The sequence below is a fragment of the Zootoca vivipara genome, chromosome 8 (genome assembly GCF_963506605.1).
Source record: "Zootoca vivipara chromosome 8, rZooViv1.1, whole genome shotgun sequence".
NCBI lineage: Eukaryota > Metazoa > Chordata > Lepidosauria > Squamata > Lacertidae > Zootoca > Zootoca vivipara.
This window is the reverse complement of record NC_083283.1, coordinates 86,984,012-87,008,670: the sequence shown is the minus strand read 5'-3', so window position 1 is coordinate 87,008,670 and position 24,659 is coordinate 86,984,012. Positions and strand designations below refer to the sequence as shown.

The 24,659-nt window shown below is 44.2% G+C and overlaps 1 long non-coding RNA gene across 7 annotated transcripts in view; it reads left to right on the top strand.

The window, feature by feature from the left end:
* LOC132592575 (uncharacterized) overlaps positions 1-24,387 on the top strand; it is a 92,428-nt gene extending 68,041 nt beyond the window's left edge. For 6 of the 7 annotated variants that reach the window (XR_009558083.1, XR_009558086.1, XR_009558085.1 and 3 more), the window contains 3 exons: positions 20,494-20,621; positions 21,326-21,389; positions 24,197-24,387. This is a non-coding gene — a long non-coding RNA (uncharacterized LOC132592575). The remainder of the gene's footprint in view (positions 1-20,493; positions 20,622-21,325; positions 21,390-24,196) is intronic. The other variant, XR_009558088.1, reaches the window with a different exon arrangement.
* The last annotated feature ends 272 nt before the right edge of the window (positions 24,388-24,659 follow it).

The window sequence follows — 24,659 nt, the reverse complement described above, 5'->3', positions numbered from 1 at the left end:
ATACTGGGGTGAAGTCGTCTTCTTCCATTTGTCCCCGTGTCAGTTTCAGCTTATTGGTTAGTTTTTCTAGTAAGGCTGTTTCCCATACTATTTGGTACCATTGGTCCATGCTTCCTCCTGACAGGTCTTTCCAGTATCTGGTTATGGTGTTTCTGGTTGCTGAGAGTAAGTGGGTTATGAGTTCTTTGTGGTGTAATTGGACATTATTGTCTTGGAAGATGTTTAGTAAGGCCAATTCTGGGGTCATTTCTAATGTTGGCTGGTGTTGTACTTCTTGCAAGGATTGGTTGATTTGAAATGATTCACTGATTGGACCTTGTATTTAACCTTGTAAGTAACTGTTGCATTTCATCAATCTTTGAGAATTGTGAGCTTCGGTAGTCTTGTTAAGCTGTTACACATGAACCTTAGGTGAGTAATTTTAAACATTTCTGTACAATGTTTTAAAGAAATGTATAAGTATTCATGGTGCATCATATAAATTTATACAAATTTATTACCTAAGAAAGAGTCCGCCCCCTGAGGAAACCATTCCTGTGAAACGGGGAAGAAGTTAGCCGCCCGTCGGAAGAGATAAGAACGCATGATACATCGTAGCACTTTATTATCGGACTTGATTATCAGACTTGATTATTGCACTTTATACTGGACCTTTAAGACTTTGAGCATGAGATTTTGTACACATTTTTGAATCTCTTTGTATATGTGAAGGTTGTTGGTGCTTATACATTTAAATATTTGCACTTCACGGTTGTTTACCTATTCATTGTTTTGCTAACATTACCGTGTTGTCCGTTTGTTGCTGCTATTCTGGATTGTTAAAGAGGGCATGTAATTTGGTGTTGTGCTAACCAGGGTATTTGGATGTCTTCTAGTTTATCTTGTATTTCTTGTGTTGACAAAGGTTTGTTATTTTTTATAAAAGTCTATTAGGCGATATAAGCCTTTGGTTTGCCAGGTTTGTCTGGAGGTTTTGTGCTGCATGGTGGAATAATGGGTGGTAAGTTAATGGGGATGGGGTTGGGGATAGTTTGCCTGTTTCTGCTTTCCATGCTGTGAACATGGTTTGTGTGTACCTATTATGTGTTGTGGGAATTTTCCTTAGTTTGTTCGGGAGGAGTGGGTATGCTGTGGTACAGATACTTTTGATTGAGTCCCTTTCTAGGTGTATCCATTGTTTTGTCTCATCTTCTAGTATATATGGGATTATATGTCGTATTTGGTTGACTCTGTAATATGTTTCTATGTTGGGGATCCCACATCCTCCTGCTAAGGTGGGGAGGTGCAGGTATTTGGTGCTTATTCTTGGTTTTTTATGTGAGAAGATAAAAGAATGTAGTTTTCTCTGCCATCTGCGAAGTTGGGTTGGGGGAATCCAGACTGGGAGGGTTTGGAATAGGTAGGTTAGTTTTGGGAGGGTGATCATTTTGATCATGGCCATTTTGTCTGAGAGAGTGAAGTTCATGTTGTTCCATCTCTTTAGGTCTTTGTTTATTTTTCACCACAAGGGTTTGTAGTTGTGGAGGTATAATTTGTTGAAGTTTTTGGTTATTTGTACCCCTAGGTATCTGAACTTGGTGTGACAGAGTTTTATCTTGGTGATATTAGTGAGTTTCTTTTGGGTGTGAGGAGGGGTGTTGAAGCACATGTTGAAGCACATGGCTTCTGATTTTGCAAAGTTTTCTTGTAGGCCTGACACCGTTGCAAATGTGTTGAGTTCTCTGGTTAGGGAGATCACTGTGTTTAATGGGTCTGATGTTGTGACCATTAGGTCATCTGCAAAGATCCCTAATTTATATGTTCTGCCTTTTATTTCCACTCCCTTGATGTCTGTGGCTGCTCAGATTTGGATTGCTAGGGGCTCTAGAGCCAGGATAAATAGGAAGGGAGACAGTGGGCATCCTTGTTTTGTGCCTCTTTGGATTGCTATGGTGTGGCAATGGTTAGATCCCAAACAAGACATAAGACGAGGCTGAGTTTCCAAAAGAACAACCCCGGGCGGAGCTCGGAGGTTCGCTTTTATTTGCAGCAACTTTGACAGGTAAACATTAACCAGCTATGTAACTTTCAACCAATCCCAGAACAGGCTTCATGCATAAACATGTACAGGTAGATGTCACTTCCTGCCAACACCCTAACTTTTCCGCCATAGAGGAAGTGGCCAGTGGCACATCTCTCACATCCCATACCTGTCACATGTCTTGCTCATCAAACATCCCCCTCCCGTCGATCTCATGATCTCCAGTAACTTTCCAAACTCCCCATAAGGATTCATTGTGCTCTTCTCACCTCAGCATGACCCATTCCGGTCTTCCCCTGTCAGGCTAGATCAAGCCAGTTTGAACCGAACCTCTCCAGGTCCATCCAGCTTCTCCCAACACAACTGACCCATACCTCACCTTCCTATTCCTAACACTGTACTGGTTTGCCAGTATTACTCTAGCTAAACCTAAGAGATTAGCGGGTTTGCCACGCTACTATCATGAATCAACCCCACATGTCCCCTTTCTTTCATTTAAAAAACGAACCTAGGCTGACAGGGAAAGAAACGATGTAAGGGTACAGAATGCTTGTGCGAAAACTATGTTGCTGCTTTTACGAGCACTTGCTGTCAAAGTCATGGTGGCACTTGCAACCTTGTAACATGCAAACATTTGGCATCAGATATAAATAACAATGTATCAAAAATAGAAATAAAACATCTTTCAACATACTGTAACGGTTTTCTCATGTAAACTTTGTATCAGTGCAATAAGATTACTGAGTCTCTCAGAAACTGAGGGTCCAATAGCTTCAACGTGTGTTTCAAACCTAAAACGATATAATTCACTTCCTCAACGGAGGAGAAATCTTCCTGTAAACAACAAGGCAATATCCATCAGTCCTTCTTCACTGTGGCCGATGATAGTCATGATCCCGCGGTTCCACAGAATTGGATGCCAAACAGGAAAAGGCAGCAAGGAGATGATTCTCAGGTGTCATCGGAACCCCATGCACTCTCAGCAAATCAGCAGCCTGCATGGACAAGGCTTTCACTTGGCCCCAAGTGATCCGGCGACGCTGCAATGGAACACGATCCCGGCCCCTCTGCAGATCCCTCTGCTGTTGATCCCTCTGCTGGCACTCCCTCTGCGGTGGCGGATCCTGTATCTGCAGATTCTGCATCTCCATCTCCAGTGGCAGTTTCGGCTCCTGCTGCAGCCCTAGACGCCACGCCATCGATCCACGGCTTCACACACCTCGCTGGCAGCCAAATCGGGTCACCTGTTAGAGAAGGGGAGATAGCAGCATACCCCCTGCCCCAGGTTATAAGCCTAGCCGGTCCCTGCCACTGAGGATTGGGCAATAGTCGATAGCTGACTAGTGGCTGAGGAAGGCTTTCCCTGTGACCAAAATGGTTTTCAGCTGGAGTGGACAAATTTGTAATATTTAAATGATTTAAAGTGAAGAGAACTTTGCTAAGCCATTCCTGCCTAGAAGGAAGGCTAGGGGTAGTATATTCCCCTTTTTTTCTATGTTTTTCAAGAGAGTCCTTCAACGTCTTATTCATCCTTTCCACAATTGCTTGTCCAGTTGAATTGTAAGGAATGCCAGTTCTGTGCTCAACTTCCCAAGCTTGACAAAAGTCTGCAAAAGCTTTACTCACATAGGAAGGAGCATTGTCAGTCTTAATAAGTTTAGGTTTTCCCATGATCGCAAAGGTGCGCACACAATGATTAATAACATGCTTAGCCGCTTCACCCTTTTGAGGGGAAGCCCACACATAATGAGAAAACGTGTCCACAGAAACATGTAAAAATTTCCAGGGAGCAAAAGGAGGATAATGAGTAACATCCATTTGCCACACCTGATTAGCCTGCAAACCCCTTGGATTTACTCCAATGGAGGGGGTTGCAACAATTCTGGAACACTCAGGACATTGTTGAATAATAGCACGAGCATGGTCCAATGGAATTTTAAATTGTCATGCCAATGCCTTCGCATTTTGGTGGTAAAAAGAATGACTTTCAAAAGGTGTCACTGCACAAATTTGCTCCCTTGTAGCTTGGTCTGCAACTGCATTGCCTTCTGATATAAAACCAGGAAATGACTGGTGGGAACGAATATGAGCAATATACAACTGACATCTCCGAGCTTGTAAAAGATTCTGCAAAGCCAAAAATAAACCTAAAAGGTTCTCATCCAGGTTAGGTGTTACATAAGAACCTGGCAATGCTAAAACAACTTGGCATACATACTGACTATCTGAAATCAAATTAACATCCCGTCCAGAGAATTCTTGTAGCGCCAGAATGACAGCCGCCAATTCTGAGCGCTGGGCAGATTTCTGAGGAGGAGTGATTTTCACCTTCCAGGAGCTTTGATGATACCAGGCAACAGAGCCCCACTTAGCACCTCCGTCAGTGAACACCGTCACCGCCCCTTTTAAGGGTTGGTGAGAGATTATACTGTAAACTGACACGGGGACCTGATTCAGCGCCAGCAAGCGTGGATCTGAAGGAACGTGATACGTCACCGTTCCAACATAGTCAGCCAGAGAAGCTTGCAGAGGCATAGAAAAACAAATCATTTTATCCCATTCCTTTAAAGGTAGAGGGATAACTATATTCACTAAATCCAATCCAATTAAAGTCTGACTTCGCTCCCTTCCTTTGAAAATTAAATCTCCCAGCATCTGAGCCATTGGATAAATTGTAGCATTCGGTGTATGGGGTAAATATAACCATTCCAAGATGAGCAAAGACGCTTTCCTTTTACCCTGTGCCTGCTTCTCTTGGACAAGAGCTGCAGTAGGCAACTTAATAGTTGGAATTATAACTAAAGATAAGGGAATATTGTCTTCACACCTATCTACCCACACCAATTTTAACGCCTCATTAACTTGCTTTAACACTGCCTCCTGATCTTGTGTAAGAGAGATTATTTCTGCTGGATCCTGCCGGAACCTCAACGCTTCAAATAGCGGAGTTAAGGCACTGGTGGGTAAGCCTACATAAGGACGTATCCAATTTATAGAACCAAGAACCTGCTGCAATTGCACATAAGTCATAGTTTTTTCAATCTTTATCTGGGGAATTACTGGATGAGAGTAAGTTTGTAACAATTTGTGTCCCAAATATAAGAAGGGCTCCTTGAGCTGGACCTTCTCTGGGGCAATTTTTAGACCAAATTTAGCCAGATCATCAGTTAATTCTTGTAACCAGTCACTCCCAATTACTGGACTGGCCACAAGCACGTCATCCATATAGTGAGAAACCCTCGCCTCAGGGTGGCGCTGTCTGAAGGGTTTTAATGCCTGTGCAACATAATATTGGCATAAATTAGGACTGCACCGCATTCCCTGCGGAAGAACCTTCCATTCAAATCTCTCTGTTGGCTCTAGGAAATTTAATACAGGGACTGTGAATGCAAAGAACTTTTGATCTTTTTTGCACAAAGGAATGGTGAAAAAACAATCTTTTAAATCAATGATCATCACCTGAAAATCTCTAGGAAATAAATTAGGGTTAGGAGTCCCACTCTGAATCGATCCCATTGGTTCCAATAGTAAATTTATCCTCCTAAGGTCATGAAGAAGCCTCCACTTGCCAGTGGCTTTTTTTTTATAATAAAAACTGGGGTATTAAAGGGGCTTTGGGAACTCTGTATATGCCCCGCGTCCAGTTGCTCTTTAACTAATTTCTTCAATATAATAATTTTTTCCCGTGTAAGTGGCCACTGCTCAACCCAAACAGGGGTAGTGGAACGCCACTTCAATGGTAAGGCAGTAGGCTTTGAACAAGCCATGTCAAATTTTAATCATCTATTACTAATTTAGATTGAAATTGAATAATCAGATCTCTCCCCCATAGATTGACATGAATGGGAAGAATTACAGGCTTAAGCAAAGCTGCGCGATTCCCAGCAGGGGCTGTTACCGTAAGCCACTTGGAACTGTGACGCGCTGACTGAGAGCCTCCGACACCCCACACAGAAGGAGATTGCTCTGTGGGCCAATCTGAAGGCCAATGAGTGGCAGCCACAACGGAAACGTCAGCTCCAGAGTCTAACACCCCCTCAAAGGACCTGTTGTTCAACAAATACACACGGGTGGGCTTAGACTCCTTTATTATCTCAGTCACTGCTAGAATGCTAGGATGCAGGGAGCGGGGAGGATCAGTAGATCCAAAACCGCCTGTTCCTCGCACAACAGACTGCCCTCCAGCCGGTAGGACATATGGAATTATAACTAGCTGTGCAAAGGATTCACCCTGCTTTAAAGTCATAGGCATGTTAGTTTCGAATTGAATCTGAATGACACCTTCATAATCTGAATCTACCACTCCTGGAATAACAAAAATACATTTTTCCCCCGCTGATGATTGGGGAAGAACTAAGCCCACAGTTCCCTCTGGGAGAGGTCCCTTTAATTGTGACTGCATAAGAATTACAACACCAGGGATTGGAATATATCAATCTTCTTGATTAATCAGATCAATCCCTGCGCTACCTTTTGTAGCCGCTTTAGCGTTGGAGACATCGGTAGCGGAAATGGCAGTATTTGTGCCGGGGCGTACTGCCCGCCCGGTTTCTAGTTTCCCTGAGGGGGAACTTGAGCATTTTGCTGGGGTTTTGCACTGCGACAGTGTTTAGCCCAATGATATCCCTTGTTGCAAATGGGGCAAACCTTCTTGGGTCTTACTGTTTGTCCCATTTCGTTGTTTCCAAAAGCCCCCCCTCCAGGCAGCGTACACTGAGCGCGATAGTGGCCAGCGCGATTGCAATTAAAGCAAGTTCCTCTGCCCCCCTGCCTGTATCCCTCCTGTCTGTTGCCTTTACGCAAAGCAGCTGCTAATGCGTCCATTTGGAATACATTAGTTCCAATGTCGGAGCACGCCTTTAACATATCAGCAATCTGGTAATTCCCGCGTGCAACCACAGACTGCAGTACCCTACGACAATCCGCGTTAGCTTGCTCAAAAGACAGTCTCCTTAAAAGCTCTCCACAGGCTTCGGGATTATCTACTTGCCTTTGAATTGCCTCCTGCAACCTATCTACAAAGTCAGAGAAAGACTCTGAAGCTCCTTGCTTAATGTTTGAAAAGGACCTTAAAGGTTTCCCAGAGTCAGGAACCTTACGCAGCGCTTTAAGTACGCACATGGAAATAATGGGATAGACAGCATGGGGAACTCCCACAGCTTGCTGTTCTAGTGTGGCAAAATCCCCCACACCATACAACTGGTCAGCAATGTAATGCCCATGTCCATTATTTCCAGCTGCTATTGCCTCTTTTTGATATTCCGAGTCCCATACCATATACTGAGCTGGAGTCAACAACATACGGAAAAGATCCTTCCAATCCTGTGGCACCATATTATAAGAAGTGCTAACACTCTCAAGCAATCCCCTTGTGAAAGTAGAACGCAATCCCGTCTCTGCCTTACTCTTCCTAAGCTCTCTCAAAATCTGAAAAGGCAGTGCAGACCAATGGTACTGCACTGCTCCTTGGGCATCTAAGTCCTGTGTGACCGGGAAGGCAGAAAGCCCTTCCTCTAGTTCTTCTCTGGTCAACGTTCCTTTTGCCTGCTCTGCTTGAAACCCAAGCCGAACAGCACCCCTCATCGTCCTTTCCTGGGACGACGGAGAAGTGGCCAATGAAACAGAGGATTCCGAAGGCAATGGCAAAGCCAGAGCCTCCGGAACTGAATTTGGGGGATCTGTGACAGCAGCCCCCTCTGAGCAATGAGATTCAGGGAGGGGGGTTGCCTTTCCATCTATAGATACCCCTCCCAACTCAATTGCATTCCTGCATTTCCGCCAAAGCCTTAACGCTTCGACGGGAGCCCGGGGGGGGGAAAGTAACTGCTTCCCTACCCGATCCCAGGTCTTTAAATCTGGGGATCCCTCTGGAGAGTACCACGGGCACTTAAACGATATTTCCTCAACCAACTCCTCTAGTTCTGCCAAACTAACGCCTGTCTGACCGAAACTCCGCAGAATTTCTCTCAGCTCCTGCGGGTGCGCGCTCCCGTCCTCCTGAGCTGAAATAAGAGAACCCATACTCACGAAAGGGGGCCGTGGCCAGTGGTATACCTAGACTGCTTCCAGTCTGCTTATAAGTAGGATTGAATCACGTCGGGGAATTCACCATATGTGGCAATGGTTAGATCCCAAACAAGACATAAGACGAGGCTGAGTTTCCAAAAGAACAACCCCGGGCGGAGCTCGGAGGTTCGCTTTTATTTGCAGCAACTTTGACAGGTAAACATTAACCAGCTATGTAACTTTCAACCAATCCCAGAACAGGCTTCATGCATAAACATGTACAGGTAGATGTCACTTCCTGCCAACACCCTAACTTTTCCGCCATAGAGGAAGTGGCCAGTGGCACATCTCTCACATCCCATACCTGTCACATGTCTTGCTCATCAAACATCCCCCTCCCGTCGATCTCATGATCTCCAGTAACTTTCCAAACTCCCCATAAGGATTCAGTGTGCTCTTCTCACCTCAGCATGACCCATTCCGGTCTTCCCCTGTCAGGCTAGATCAAGCCAGTTTGAACCGAACCTCTCCAGGTCCATCCAGCTTCTCCCAACACAACTGACCCATACCTCACCTTCCTATTCCTAACACTGTACTGGTTTGCCAGTATTACTCTAGCTAAACCTAAGAGATTAGCGGGTTTGCCACGCTACTATCATGAATCAACCCCACACTATGGTATTTGAATCCATATTGTTAATTCTGCATTTTGTTGAGGCTTGGGAGTATATTTGTTTCAGGATGTGTGGGAAGTTGGGGCCAAATTTCATGTATGTTAGTACTGCTAATAGGTATTTCCTCTTAGAATTTTGAAGTGTCAGGCATAGCTCTAGTGGCTTTAGCCCAAACGTAGCAGAGCTTTCCTGCATAGCGCAGAAGCTAGTTGAGGTGGAAATGACTAGTCGGCTAGACGCAGAATAACTATTTACAGGATTTATTAAAAGAAAATAAAAGCAGCAGAGTTTCTGCATACAAAGCAAAGCAAAATAAATCCTTACTCTCTCTCTCTCCAACCATATACACAGCACTTCTACTCCTAACACCTAACAAAAACCAACTGTGCTAGCATTCCTTGATAACAGAGTTCAGTGCTGGTCGTTAACCAATCAGAAGAGAGTAGTTTCTAGGTCAGGCAGACCTTGGCTTTCTGCTAAGAGTAAATTGACACTGCCTTGAGTTAATTGTGTGAAGCCAGAATCTGTAAGTTTCCCATGAGAACCAATTAACAGAAACTGAACACCCCCTCACAGATTCTGCTGGACAATTAACATCTATTAACACCTGTGTAGGAACTTTTACTGTTCACTCATTTTTCCAGCAAACCTAAACCCTTGCACATTTGCTTGTTCTTTATCTTTGCCAATGGTTTAGTTAATACATCTGCCACATTTTCTTCACTTGATACATAAGTACATGTGATTACATTGTCTTGTACACTGCAACGTACATTTTGGTATTTTACAGCGATATGTTTGGAACGTGACTTGAAACCCTCTGTTTTACTTAAGGTTATACAAGCTTGATTATCAATGTAAACTTGTACTGGTTCTCCACAATTTACATTTAAATCTGCTAACAAACGCTTGAAATAAACCACCTCGTTGCACAGTTCACTCAATGCGGCGTACTCCGATTCCGTTGACGACACACTTACGACGTTTTGCTTGCGCGATCGCCAGCTGATTAAAGCTCCACCGAACATTATGACTAATCCTGTGACAGATTTTCTATCTGGCAAATTTCCCCAGTCACTATCACAGTAGCAACTCAACATTTCATCCTCTGAAGAATTTAGTTGTAACATATAGCCAATTGTCTGTTTGAGGTATCTCAGAACTTGCTTTACCCCTTTCCAGGCATTTAGTGTGGGTTTTGAGACCAATCTACTTAGTATGCCTACTGCATAGCTAATATCAGGTCTGGACCATTGTGCTAGATACAATAGACTTCCAATTACAGAATGATATACCTCTGGATGTTCAAATACAGGACTCTCATCTGTATGAAGTGTTTTTATGAAACCTGGATCCATAGGTACTGCTGCCCCTTTGCAATCCTGCATCCTGTACGTAGTCAGTAGCTGTTTAATTTTGTTCTGCTGACTAATTAGGCAGCTGCCATCTTGGGCCCAGCACACTTCCAACCCTAGATATGCCCGAACAGGGCCTAAGTCCTTCACTTTGAACTTACTTGACAATTGCTTGGCAAACCTTTTAGTTTGTTTGTCTGTCTTGCAAGCATACAATACGTCATCTACATAGAGCAGACAAAACTCTTGATTACTGCCTGTACCACGTACATAAACACAATTGTCAGCTGTACTCTGCTTGAAGCCAAATGACACTAAGGCCTCATGAAAACATTTGTTCCAAGATCTTGCAGCCTGTTTGAGCCCATATAGAGCTTTGTTTAATTTCAGCACTCTATTGGAACCTGTCTCATAACCAGGCGGTTCAGCTAGATACAGGTCTTCTGATAATGATGCATGTAAATATGCAGCCTGTATGTCAAAATGATTTAACTGGAGTTTTCTCTTTGCTCCAAGCATTAGAATCAGCCTTACACTGTCCCCCTTAGCGGTAGGGGAAAAAGTCTCGTCATAATCTTTTCCAGGCCTCTGAGAATATCCCTGGGCCACTAAACGAGCTTTGTATTTGTACCCTCCTATCACCAGTGGTTTAAGTTTGTACACCCACCTGCAGCCTACAACTTTAGCCCCCTCAGGTGCTGCTACTGGTGTAAAAACCTTGTGCTCATTCAGAGAGGACATCTCTTCCTCCATTGCCTGTTTCCAAAGCTCTGCCTCCTCTTTTGGTAACTTTAACACCTCCTGAAAACTCTTGGGCTCTGCAATTACACTAAACACATTTGCAGTATCTGGAGAAAACCGCTCTGGAGGCACTCCTTTGTTTTGTCTTTTAGATCTTCTGGGAGAAAATTTTTCTTCTGACCCACTTTCCTCCCCAGAACTATGACCTCTCTTCTGTTGCTTAGCAACTGGTCTCTGGCTAATTGCACTTTCTTGAGAGCTCTTATCTGAACTTTCCTCCCCCTCAGACTCTGATTCTCTATGTTTACCTTCAGAGTCACGAAGCCCCTGGGAAGGTTCAAACCAAACCTCAGTATTGGCATGTAGTCTCTCCCAGCCACTATGTTCACAAAAACTGGCATTCCTGGAGATCACAATGCCATTTGTCCCTTCAGCAAAGCGGAAACCTTTTCCTAGCTCCTGGTAGCCCACAAACACTAACTGTTTGGTCTTAGGATCTCCCTTCTTTCTCATTTGTTTTGGAATTAATACCCAGGCTTTTGACCCAAACACATGCAAGTGGTCAATTTTGGGTTTTTTGCCAAACAATTTAAAGTACGGAGTTGTCCCTATTGTTTGATGAAAGAGTCTGTTTTGGAGATAACACGCAGTGAGCATGCTCTCCCCCCAATAAGACATGGGCAAATCAGCATCATCAAGCATGGCAAACATCATCTCTTGAAGAGATCTGTGTTTTCGCTCCGCAATGCCGTTCTCTTCCGGGGAAAAAACGTTCGTTTTTCTATGCCCAATGCCACGCTTCTGTAACCAATCTCTAAAAGCATTTGACATAAATTCCCCACCTCTGTCCGTCTGAATCCTTCTGAGTTTAAGGGACAGAAACCTTTCCACAGATGCCACCCAGCCTTTAAATTTAGTGAACACGTCACCCTTATGCTTCATTGGATAACACCAAGTGTAACGTGTCGCGTCATCAACAATTGTTAACGAAAAACGCGATCCACCCCTGCTTACAGCAAATGGACCAACCACGTCCATGTGGACTAGCTGTAGCGGTGACTCACTAACTCTATCACTCATGGGGTAAGAGACTCTGTGGGTTTTAACCTTTTTACAAATATTTCAGTCAAGGTACTGGTTACAACTCTTTAAATTGCACCCATCAGCCAATTCAGACATTTTCAGTACACTTTTCCAACCAGCATGCCCCATTTTCCTGTGCAATAAGTGCACACAGTTGTCATGTATAGCTTTGTTGCTCACTGCAGGCTGAGATTTACTGACTACTGCTGCAACTTGAGATCCTGCTTTAAGCCAAAACAAGCCTCCCTCTGACTTAGCAGTGCCTAAAATCTCACCAGCCTTCTTAATCATACAACTGTCTCCTTCAAAATGCACTTTAAACCCAGCTTTTAGCAAACAATCTACAGACATCAAATTGCTCCTTAATGAAGGCACACACAGTACATTTTGCAGGCATTCACGCAGACAAGGAACAAAAACTGCACCCCCCGAAATCACTTCAGAAGTACTTCCGTCTGCTAGAGCCACCTGGCTGCGCTGTGCCGAGTTCTTGGAAACAAACAATTCATCTGAATTTACAATGTGCCGAGACGCTCCCGAATCGACCACCCAGACAGCTTGTTTCTCCTCAGCAATCTTGACCTCGGGGGTCACCAGCTGAGCAGACTGTTTTCGTTTGAAGAATTTCTTTTTATGCTGCTGCTGCTGCTGCTGATCTCGTCTCTGCTCCTGCACCGGCCGCTGAGACTTGACCATCTCCGGACATTGTCGTTTTAGATGCGCTGAAGACCCACATCGGAAACAACGCCTAACAGCAAACGCTGACTCCTCACTGGCACGCTGCTGCTGCTTCACCTCTGGTATGGCATGAGAACTCCTTCCAAACCGCCCGCTTGTAGAAGCCTCTGCAGCCAACGACCTTTCTTGCTTCTTCTGCCATTCTTCAATCAAACGCCCAGTAACATAACTGACTGTTAAATCACCCTCTTTCATTGCTTCTAGAGACATAACAAGATTATCCCAGCTTTCCGGGAGAGAGCTCAGAATGATAGCCACCTTCTCCTGCTGGTCTAACACACAGTCTCTTTCCTGAAGCGCAACAAACTTTAACTGCAGACTGTGTAGGTGTTCCTGCATTGTAACCCCAGGCTGTAACATTGCCTTGTACAATGCCTTGCGAATGAACAGCTTGGAAACCGCTGTCTCACGCACATGGAGTTCTTTAAGTGCTTGCCACACACCTCTAGCTGTCTTGATTCCCCTCACATACGGCAACTGGGAATCTTCCAGCCCCAAGACAATTGTGGCCCTTGCTCTTTGGTCTTTATCAAGGTCTTCATCATCAGGCTTCACAGGAAACTTACTCACCACTCACCAGAGATGATCCCTCTGCAGCACTGCCTGCATGCGTTCCGACCACAGCAAGTAATTGGAGTCATTCAGACGCTCAAAAGCCATCTGAACTGGTTGTGAGGCCATATTGAGAGCGATGTCCCTGGAACCCGGAACCAGCTACTCACGGCCACCGAGAGAGAACAGGAACCACAGCACCCAGTACTCACACGCTGCAGCTGCGTCCACTGCGTCACCAGCTCACGACAGTCAGGAACCAGCCAGTGTCCTTCCGCTGCACCAACGCCACAGGAACAGCGACTTCTGGAACTACTGGAACCTCTCCGCTTACGCTGACACCACCACAACTCAGGCTGGCAGCATGATACCCATAACCTCTTAGAATTTTGAAGTGTCAGGCATAGCTCTAGTGGCTTTAGCCCAAACGTAGCAGAGTTTTCCTGCACAGCGCAGAAGCTAGTTGAGGTGGAAATGACTAGTCGGCTAGACGCAGAATAACTATTTACAGGATTTATTAAAAGAAAATAAAAGCAGCAGAGTTTCTGCATACAAAGCAAAGCAAAATAAATCCTTTCTCTCTCTCTCTCCAACCATATACACAGCACTTCTACTCCTAACACCTAACAAAAACCAACTGTGCTAGCATTCCTTGATAACAGAGTTCAGTGCTGGTCGTTAACCAATCAGAAGAGAGTAGTTTCTAGGTCAGGCAGACCTTGGCTTTCTGCCAAGAGTAAATTGACACTGCCTTGAGTTAATTGTGTGAAGCCAGAATCTGTAAGTTTCCCATGAGAACCAATTAACCAATTAACAGAAACTGAACATTTCCATTCTAAGCAATCAAAAGCTTTGAGGATGTCTAGGGACATAAGTGTCAGTGGGAGTTTAGTTGCCCCCACCCCCTTTCTGACTGTAATTTCACATCAGTGAAATTCACCGAGTTCAATTTCGGATGTCATTCTGTAGCAAGCATATGGCGAGTCAGGTATTTATGCCCCATCAATTCCCGAGTTTGCCTCCAGATCTGAACTGACCTTGCTCTTCCCAGCCTATATTGGAAGCTTTATGAGCACATGAATTCTGGAGATGGATTGAAAAAACACAGAGAATCCGGCTTTTACACAGAAAGGACAAAGAAAGATAAAGAGAATAGTGTCTGATGAATGAATGAGTAGCAAGCATGGAAATAGGAATGGTTAACTGAGAGCCGCACTACCATGTGGTCAGTCATGGCCCATTCAATTTCAAAACCTATCAAAGTAATAGTGAGAATGTACTTTTTGCAACGGGATCCAACTATTGTCAGTTAAGTTATACCTGTTTTACTTGATCTTTGCAATCAGTTCCATGAATAAAGAACACCTGCTGTGGGTAGATAGCCATCATACATGTGTGTGAATGTACACAGGGGAGTTATCCCTTCCTTAGCCAGAGACAGATGAAAGTCTACTAAACCCTTGCTGTCCTTTCCATAACCTTCCATTATCTCATCTGCAATAAACTTGCTACTTTCTCCCTCAGCTTCCTGTTTTCTGTATGCTTGCATTCTCTAATGACATTGTCACATTGGGTTCAGAAATCGGGTTCTCTATTGATTGAGAGCACGTGTTGCAGTAGGGTTAACAGGACATCCCCTGGGGTTGCTGGGCAGGTTAGTAAAATGGTCACAGGGTGATTGGACAGTTTGTTGCTGGGGGGGGGGAAGTCATGTTGCAAGTTAATGATCGATAGCGATAGTAGGTATAAATTCTTTGTGGGCAAGTTTTGGTTTCACTTTTGCCAGTGCAACGGATCTCCTGCCCGCCCGCCCACCCTCTTTAAGGGCTTTTTGCTTTGACATTGCTATGCCTGTCATGGGGTCACCTGCTTTGGGGCAGGGGCCTGGTAGGAATTTTGTCCATTTGGCTGATTGGCTGTTGGCCTTTGGTTTTTGCCTACTGCGTAGCAAATCGTCACAACTTGTAAGGTTGGCGGTTAGGCATTGGTTAAAAATTGGTTGGTGGACGGGTATGGTAAGGCTGGACCTTCCCCTCAAAATTGCTGCTGCTTATAAGGGTATTCCGTTAAAGGAATCCTGGGGCTCGACGGGCTCTCATCTGTACCCCTGCAAGGGGCTAGGGCCATGCAAGAGCAAGAGCCTCGGGGAACATTTGGGGAGAGGTGAAGGGCCTGACACACGGCTCCATCCTCTCTCAGGGGGTGTTTACCTACTGACTTCCCTAGATGGCTAGGGATGTCAGATCAGTCCCAGGGCGGGGGACAGATGGATGAACCAATGCCTAAGCAACCACTCACATTTGGTTGTATTTTAAATAAAGTTGTGGCCAAAATAATGCCAAAAACCTTAAACTTAAATTGCTGTGTGAATTATTGGGGGGGGGGTGTCCTGTGACCTCGACACGCAAAAGAGAATCCTTGTAAGATGATCTAAAGTAAGCTTTAAAAGCATTTGCTTTTGAATCCACTACCTTTTCTATCTATAAATGAGATCCAAAGCATGTGCGCCACCTTGCCCCGTGTGATGTCGGCATGCCATGTGCACATGCTGTGAGGGACGCTGACGTCTTGTGCGGACACCCCACAGCTTGCATGCCGGACACAAGGACGCTCTGCAGCTTGCATGCATGGCCGCTATAGCACTTTTAAGGGCCCCAACCCCTTCACTGAAAAATTTTGAGAGGCCAAAGCCCCCCAGGCCCTCCTACTTGGCACCCCTGCTGCAAAACAAGGGTTGTAGTTTTAAAACAATTTAGAATTTCAAGGCATTTTGCCAAAATTCAAAATATCATAAAAATTATGCACATTCAATTATGATTGGGAAGACTGTCAACTTATTTTATGACTGGTCTATCTTATCTCAAAGATTACCTCAGAATTTATTTTATTTGCCAATATTTATATATTGCTTAATAGACAAAAACTTGTAAGCAGTTATTAAGTATTTCTGGCTGAATGTAATGTCTCAAATGGAAGAGGGATATTCTGAAGGGAAGCTTTTTAAGGTCTAATGATTTACTATGTTTTTATAGATGCTTCAGAGTGGCTGGGGCAACCCAGTCAGATGGGAGGGGTACAGATTAATAATAACAGCAACTCTTCTTCTTCTTCTTCTTCTTCTTCTTCTTCTTCTTCTTCTTCTTCTTCTTCTTCTTCTTCTTCTTCTTCTTCTTCTTCTTCTTCTTCTGACTGTGGGGGCTAATTCTGGATCCACACGTCCTTCCACAGTGGGGATGTAGGTTTCTGGGTGGGAGTTGATCACGATGAGGGTTTGTCAAACGTGGCTTCCTCTTTGCACATTTCTCCCTTTCATCCTGAGTTTGAGCGTATTCAAAGCCCATGACACTTTTGGTTAAATTGTTGTTGTTGTTGGAATCCCAGCTTCACATAAAAGTTCCCCACAGTGAATAAAAGGATCAGAGGGGGAGGGACCTTAATATCTGATTATTGACGTTTTTATCCATTTACTAAAGCTTCTCCCTACCCCCAGCGTAATTTGCAGGATTAAAGGCATTTGGAATATCACTGCAGAAAAGGTTGAAACCACTGAGATTAATAGGTTGTCTTCAATCCATGCCAAATTCCCAATTTACATTACAGTGACAATTCCTCTTGAGAGGTTGATGAAACTGAACCTATGCTGGGCCGTTATGGTCATGAGATAGTATTACAATAAATGTATATGAGATATTTGCATAGCTTCCTACTTTACCATGTAGATTTCCTCAAGGAATTCCATACAAGGTGCTGATACTTAGCTTTGAAGCCCTTGATGGTCTGGGATCAAGCTACCTTAGAGATGGTCTTTCCCTGACTGAGTCCCTGGGGGAGTTGAGAACTTCTAATCCAGGGGTCAGCAAACTTTTTCAGCAGACCTTGTGGGGGGCCGGACTATATTTTGAAAAAAATATATGAACAAATTCCTACACCCCACAAATAACCCAGAGATGCATTTTAAATAAAAGGACACATTCCACTCATGTAAAAACACCAGGCAGGCCCCACAAATAACCCAGAGATGCATTTAAAATCAAAGTACACATTCTACTCATGTAAAAACATGTTGATTCTCGAACCGTCCATGGGCCGGATTTAGAAGGCTATTGGGCCACATCTGGCCCCCGGGCCTTAGTTTGGGGACCCCTGTTCTAATCTGTTCTCATTTGCTGTCATTAGGTGCATACCCCTCAACTGTCCTGATTAAATCGGGACATCCAGTTTTGGGCGTGATCTCGCATGAAAGCACAGTGCCCAAGCACATGCGTTTTGGTGTGCCGTTCTCTCACGTGAGTCACATGACTTGCACAGGAGCACGGCCCCGGAAGATGTGTCCCCTGGTTTTCCACCAGGACATGTTGTGCCCCCTCACCCAGATTGTCCGGAGATTTGGGCTGTGTTGTCACCAATATGCTGACGACAGTCAGCTCTATCTGCTGATGGACAGCCACCCCAACTCGGCCCCAGACACACTTACTAGATGCTTGGAGGCTGTGGCTGGATGGCTCTGTGGGAGCTGACTGAAATCAAATCCTTAGAAGACAGAGGTCCTCTGGCTGGATGAGGATGGTATAGGGTTGGGGGACCAACTCCCTTCTCTTGCGGAGGCTCAATTAGTGCCAGTGCCTTCCGTTAAGAGTCTGGGTGTAATCCTTGATGCCTCCCTTTCTATGGAGGCGCAGGTTACAGCAACAGTCAAGGCGACATTTTTCCATCTTCGCCGTATCAAGCAGTTGGTCCCTTACCTTTCCTGCCCCGACCTGGCCACAGTGATCCATGCGACGATCACCTCCAGGCTTGACTATTGTAACTTGCTCTACACAGAGCTGCCCTTGAAACTGTCCCAGAAACTCCAGTGGGTGCAGAATGCTGCAGCGAGGCTCCTCACAGGGTCCTTGCCATGGGAGTATATTGTAGAATGTAAACCAGACCTGCACAACACTTGGAGCACTTTGAGAGAATAAAAATGGCCACTGGCACTGTAAAATAAGTTGCAGGAGTGCTGGAGAGAGTTGCTCCACAACCCCTAAAATCCTTCCCTTCTATTCTCCAAAGGCAAAAGAGGGAAGGTTATTTTAACATCATCCCCTCCCCCAATCTGGGCTGACCTTCCAGGGCTTCAAAGTTGTGACTCAGTGGCAGAGTATGCAGAAAGTCCAGGCTCAGTTCAAGGGATAGTGACGTAGATTTGGGAGAGACTTCTGATCTGAAACCCTGGAGAGACATTCAGTCAGAGTAGATGACACAGAGGTAGGTGGACCCATGGTCTGATCCTGCGTAAGGCAGTTTCCTACATTCCTTATAGTGCAATTATAATTGCAACATATACATTGGCCCAAATGCTTTATTTACAAAGTTTCTGAATGGGAGGAATGAGGTAGCAGCTTATAAAGTTTAAGAATAAATTACGAAGTTGGAAAAATAGGATCAAAATGCCCCATCTGTACCGGTAGTGATGACTTCCCAACCTTTGTATTTCTACAATCCTCCTATAGTCATATTATATAGTTAGGGTTAAATGCTGTTTGGAATGTGTGGTTTAAATGACCAACTTATTTATTACGAAGGTATCACAGATGGAATCTTTTCCCGCTGCCTGTAATCGTATTCTCTCTAACAATGGCATAGCTTGGAGAATTAACTGTTTACTACTTTGAGACATTCAAAAAGGTAATGAATGTACAAACACCGAAGGAAAGGAGCACTCTGGCGATGTGGCTCATGATAGAAAATTCAAACAATATTAGACTCTGAAAGTCAACATTAGACACACTTCTACTAAGGACCTACAAACAAACAGAGTTCCTCTGTACACACATTAACAAACAGAACTCAAACAATGATGGCGGCTTTCACCTTTCCAGTGCCTCCAGCTCTGGCTTCACTGCACTCAGGGCTCTGGCTTTCAGCGTTCATGACGCTGAGTGCAAAACATGAAGGCTTTGTAGCCAAGCCCCTTTACTTCCTCTTCAATATTAGTATGCCAAATTAATACCAGAGTCACAGATCCGAGATTAGCTAAATAATGAATTAGTAAACCACGGCCGAAGATTTAGCAGACTGAACACTAGATGTTTGCAATAGCCTATATAGTTGACTTGCAACTTACACATGCTTAACTTGCAGAAATTCAGCTTTATGTGTTTGGCTGAATTAAAAATAAAAGGGGGGGAGAGTTTCTGGGGGAAAAGGAACTATTGGCAATCCCACCCACCACTGCACTCATCTTGAGGTGCAGGGAGAGTGTGATTTGACTATTTCTTTGGTGTCTTCTCTTCCCCCCTCCCCTGGATCAGCCCCTCCCCCCCATGAGAGTCAGAGAGAAGGCAAACAGACACTCACTTCTGAGCCTTGAAAAGTACATAGAGGTAAAAGAGGAAATCTGGAAGAGCATCATTCTATCAACTTCACCTCTGTGTATTTTTCAAGGGATAAAAAGGTAGCCACCCTCACCACCTCATGACCAAGGGGACAGTGAGCCAGAAGCTTTGTGGGTGCCAGAGGAAGACCTCAATTGTGCCCACAAGCATCATACACCAGTGACCGTAGCATCATATCATCATATCGGTGACCATAGACATGGTGTTCCATGATCAGAACAAATGAGTAAAATGTTTTCCCCTAAACATACCGGTAGATCACCATCGTTCTCCTGATGATGGTTGAGAACTGGGAAATATCCTCACACCTACCAAATAGGAGCCTGAAATCTCTTTCAAATCAAAGAAATGGGGCAGTCTCCCAATAAAGGAGGTCCTAATTGTTAATTGGCACAGGGCCTCTTTGTGTGAGATTGTCAATAACACACAACACAGTCAAATCCAGGACTGATGCTGCTCTGCCGTCTCTGATAATGCAGCACTCTTCCCTGGGATCAAGGTATTAAGGTTTAGGTTATTTGTATTGATTTTATGTGCTGCCATGCTGTGTCACTCATGCTCATATTTGTGGTTCACAAATTCCTCCTTTAAATGTCACAGCCATTTCATCTCCTTTTGCCATCAATACTGCAAACGGCAGGGTCTGTTTATTAACCCCACCAGCGGCATTGTTGTCGACAGCTTCATACACATGTATTCACCAAGCAAACACTATGCTTATATTTTTAAATTGAGTATGTTTGTGTGTCTACATGTATAGCTAGCGCTCTCTCTCTTGCTCTCTCTCTCTCTATCCATAATGAAACATAGCAAAGGTATAATCCACCGAGAAATTCTCCCATGCTACAACCGTACTAGGCCCATTCATTTCAGTGGGGCTTGCTCAACAGAACATTCTGCTAATAGACTGAGCCCATAATGGTCAGTTTTCTTACTTTCTTTTACAGACCCATCTTACACTAGCAAAAATGAAACAAAATAAAAACTATGATGTGGGAAGGCCTGTTCTTAGAGCACCACATACACAAATAGGAAAGGTGAAAGAAAACACCCAGTTACAAGACAGATGCTTCTGGTAAGGTTTTTTTGGGGGAGAGGGGCTTTTCCATTTCAGCTCTCTGTGCAGTCCAGACAACTTCCAACTGTCACAGAGCGACCCTCGATGCAACATGAAGAAGTAATGGACCTGGGACAGACATGCAGTTTTGCTTTCATCTCCCACACCGGGTCATTTGGATTGTGGGCCATGACTGTATTTTCTCCTTAAATAGGTGCAGCCATTCTTCTTGGGGCTTCCTTTATGCCTAGAAGAACTCTAGGATGAGCCAGTGCTTCTTCAAAACCTTCCTTAAAATCCATCATTTCCATGCCTTTGTGCAACCTTACTGAAGCCTACTAACATATGATTATATTTATTCTCATTTACACTTTGCCTCTCCCTCCCTTCTGAAGTTTGTATTGTAAGCTCCTTGGGGCAGGGAGACTTTTGGGGTAAGTGCTTTTATTACTCTGTAACAGACCATGCACATTGATAGTGCTGTACAAACCAAAAATGGGCACAATCCAGTCAAAATTAAGCCAATTAGCTCCCTCACAGAAATCAACAGGACTAAAATGTGCTTACCTTTGCCTGATTTTGGCCAATTCTATACCCATTTTTTGTCTGGTTCTGAATTATTATGTATCAATGTTGCAAGTGTTTGGATGCTTTCGTTGCATGTTGTTAAATGTTTCAATCTATCTATCTATTCTGAACATGGTTTTTCTCTTCCTTGACAGGGTGCCCCTAAAACCTGGAGCCATTCATGGTATAACAGTGAACAGAAGGAGCTCTCCATTGAAAGTAAATACACTCCCCCCCTGTATGTTCAATGAATTGGGAAGTCACACACAACATCAACAAACTTATAAGGATAACTAGCTGGGCCGGGAACACGTTGCTGTGCCTGACTCAGGGTCCTTGTTTCCCAGGAAAGGGGGAGGATGTGTCCGTCCCCCATTGGACTATGTGTCCCATCCCCCTGGTTGTTGTGTCTCATTCCTGTGATTCCTCCCATCCTGTCGCGACCCATGAGGTATCCCGTCCCCCCACCCCTAGATCATCCCTGTGACTCTCCCCACCCTGGCTCAGCCCATGACCTATTCAGGCCCCTCATCCCCCCACCCACCACTCAGGGCTCTACTCGGCCTAGTATGTAAATGCGAGCCTCGGCCTCCGCCCTGTATCTCTATTCCTTGGCCCCCACCCTTGGAAAAGGAACTGTCTGCTTCTGGGTTCTATTTCCCAGCATGCACTTTGGGGTGAGTTGTGTGTTCTGAAACACGGGGTTTGGGGTTTTTTTACGTGGCCCAGGTGTGACATCTGTGTACGGAAGGTGTCTTAGGTTACTCTCGTATTCGCATGTGGCATTGTGTCCAAATTTCAACGCTATCGGTCAAGCAGTTTCGTTGAACATTAGAGAGGAATGGACATGCCCAGTTTACATTTATATATAGATATATATGACTGAATTTATTAGTCATTGCCCCATTTTATCTACCATGATCCTTTAACAAACAGCAGCTGAACTAAAAATAGAAATAGATGTTTCCCTTCCACAAGAGCTTACTTAACACTTGGCCATGGGACATTTGGTAAACTTACTGATGATATCAGAGAACGATTTTACAAACAGTCAAAGTTACACTACTGACACCTCCAAATTCGAGAGTATTTGTTCTGCGTTAGGCGCCGACTTGCTCAATGGGATTAACAAACATTACAAGAGAAAAAAGGCTATGGCCAAATCCACCCTGGTTGTTTATAAAACCTTTACAACTCATCAGCTTCCATGAACGTACTGGCACCATTCAATTACCATCCCTTTTAGAGAGCCTTAGCAAAACAACCAGTGCCCATGTAAATAGACAAATCTGAAAACTAGCGGGTCTTGTTGGCTTACATACTGTAGGTAATGTTTTCTTTTGCTCAAATTTGTTCTGGAAACTAATCACACTCTGATAAAGCCATCCGCAAATATGAGAAAGATTGACATCCACATGTCAAAGTTTACACAGCCTGACCAAGTGTACATATAGTCGAGATGATGTTAGGGCCCTGCCGTCCTGAGTTTCCACAAGGCCATGTTCAAATGGAACAGCAAAGAAGGTTTCTTTCCTGGAGCCAACGCAAACGGCCGCTTACATAGACATCAAATGTGGGGCGCAAAGCCAGGCCCACATAATGTCCAGGAGATGCATTGGGGTCCTCTGGGACTCTTGCACAGCTCATATTTATTTCAAGGGGGGTGAGCTGGGACTGATTTTCAACAAATTGTACGCTTTTTCCAGACTTACCATAAAGATTATCTGAAAAATGCAGTTTGCCAGGGACGTTAGATTCATGTGTTCTGGTCCCATATGGATTCATAGAATCATAGAGTTGGAAGAGACCACAAGGGCCATCCAGTCCAACCCCCTGCCAAGCAGGAAACACCATCAAAGCATTCCTGACAGATGGCTGTCAAGCCTCTGCTTAAAGACCTCCAAAGAAGGAGACTCCACCACACTCCTTGGCAGCAAATTCCACTGCCGAACAGCTCTTACTGTCAGGAAGTTCTTTCTAATGTTTAGGTGGAATTTTCTTTCTTGTAGTTTGAATCCATTGCTCCGTGTCCGCTTCTCTGGAGCAGCAGAAAACAACCTTTCTCCCTCCTCTATATGACATCCTTTTATATATTTGAACATGGTTATCATATCACCCCTTAACCTTCTCTTCTCCAGGCTAAACATACCCAGCTCCCTAAGCCGTTCCTCATAAGGCATCGTTTCCAGATTCATTTAAGGTCCAAACCCAACAAAAACAATAAACTGAGTTAGTGGCCAGTATTAAGTTCTACTCTTCACTGCTTGGAATGAATGGTATCAGGTTAGGGATTGTCTACAAATTGCAAAACCAACTACAAACCCAATGAAGAGGTGGATTGTTTGACAAGACTGAGATGTGAAGATGTGTTTTTAAAATGGTATTATTGCTGCTTTATATTGAGTCACACCACTAGTGCATCTAATCCACTATTGTCAATTCCAGCTTTTCCCAAGCTGGTGCCCTCCAGATGTTTTTGAAAGCTACAGCCAGCAGTCAGGGCAAGCAGTCAGGGGTGATGGAAGTTGCAGCCCAAAACATCTGGAGGCCCTAACCTCTTGTGGGTTTCCCATAGACATCCCATATTAAACATCTTTTGGGCCACTGAGAGAACTTGATGCTGGACTAGATTGGTCACTGGCCTGATCCAGCAGGCTCTTATATTATTAAGGAAGACACAAGGTTGAGCCAAACTGGGCTACTCCAATTGGTTTTCCAACAGCCCAGCCACCTGAGAAGAGGACGTTTGAACTGGATATGCCTTTAATTGAACCCAAACAACCTGAATGCTAGGTCTGTGCTGCCACTAAGATAGGGGTCCTCCTTCAAAAGCATGAACTTATGTTAGGTGTATCATGCATTTTATTTATTTCTAGACATTAACACATAGTATTGGAAATTTATGTGATACCAACAAATCTGGAGAAGCTATCTTAGATTTATACATGTTTGATGGCTAACAACTGTCAGCTATCAAATACTGTCAAATTTTGACAACTATCAAATATTGTCAATATTCTTTACAGGAGACAGGAGTGCCAGGCGTGCTCTGGTCCATGGGGTCATGAAGAGTCGGACACGACTAAACGACTAAACAACAACAACAAGTTCTTTACAGAGTCAACAGTTTTCTGTAAACCTCTTCAGAGGTCTTTTCTTGATTAAGTCACATGTAAATCTGGCTAAAATAATAATAATTAAACAGCATCTGAACTCAGTACTGTAGTATCATCTAGTGGTTTGATGACTGGATGTTGTTTCCCCTGTGATAAAAATCTCCTGAACAGGTTAACTTACATTGTCCATTGCAACCATGTGGGCAATGCTTGGCTTCTCGAACCTCGTGTCCCCTGCATCTTTGCTAACCATGATGCTCCCACATGTGTAGAATAGTTTCATGAGTTTTTATGACATGGGAGTAACCAAGGAGAGAGCAGCAGTCATTTCTGGTAAGCAAATGTGTATTTGCTTATTTAAAAATAATGCTTT